This window comes from Meleagris gallopavo, chromosome 1, assembly GCF_000146605.3.
Source record: "Meleagris gallopavo isolate NT-WF06-2002-E0010 breed Aviagen turkey brand Nicholas breeding stock chromosome 1, Turkey_5.1, whole genome shotgun sequence".
Lineage (NCBI taxonomy): Eukaryota > Metazoa > Chordata > Aves > Galliformes > Phasianidae > Meleagris > Meleagris gallopavo.
In genome coordinates, this window is record NC_015011.2 from 424,341 (window position 1) to 424,890 (window position 550).

The following is a 550-nucleotide window of genomic DNA, read 5'->3' on the forward strand; positions in this document are numbered from 1 at the left end:
TTGGCGACCTGCACACAGCAGGGGGTTGGAACCCCATTGTGGGCCTTTGCAACCCAGGCCATTCTTGGATTCTATGACCCTTCACAACTTCCCCAGCATTCAGCTCAGCTCCTCGGATCACTGCTCGCCAATGAGTTCCTCCAACAATCTGAGCTCAGTGAGCCCACAGATCCGACCCGCAGCAGACAGGAGCTGCAGAACACGAGTTTAAGGGCAGGACGACCTGGTGCACTGCCTGAGCCTCTGAACACAACGACTGGGGAGACCTGGGCTGCAAATGGGAGTTATTTGTACCACGACAGTGAGGCACACGGTCCCTGTAGAACATCAGCACTTCACAAAACAGAGCACCAGCATCACACACAGCACTGCCCTCCTGCTGTGCACACAGAGCCACAGGGTTGGAAGGGATCCCAAGAGATTGCTGAGCCCAACCTCTGCTAAAGCAGTTCCCTACCGTTGGTCACAATGGGCTGCAGGGCCATGGGGAGCTGTGGGGCCATGGGGAGCTGTAGGGCCATGAGGGGCTGTAGGGCCATGAGGAGCTGTA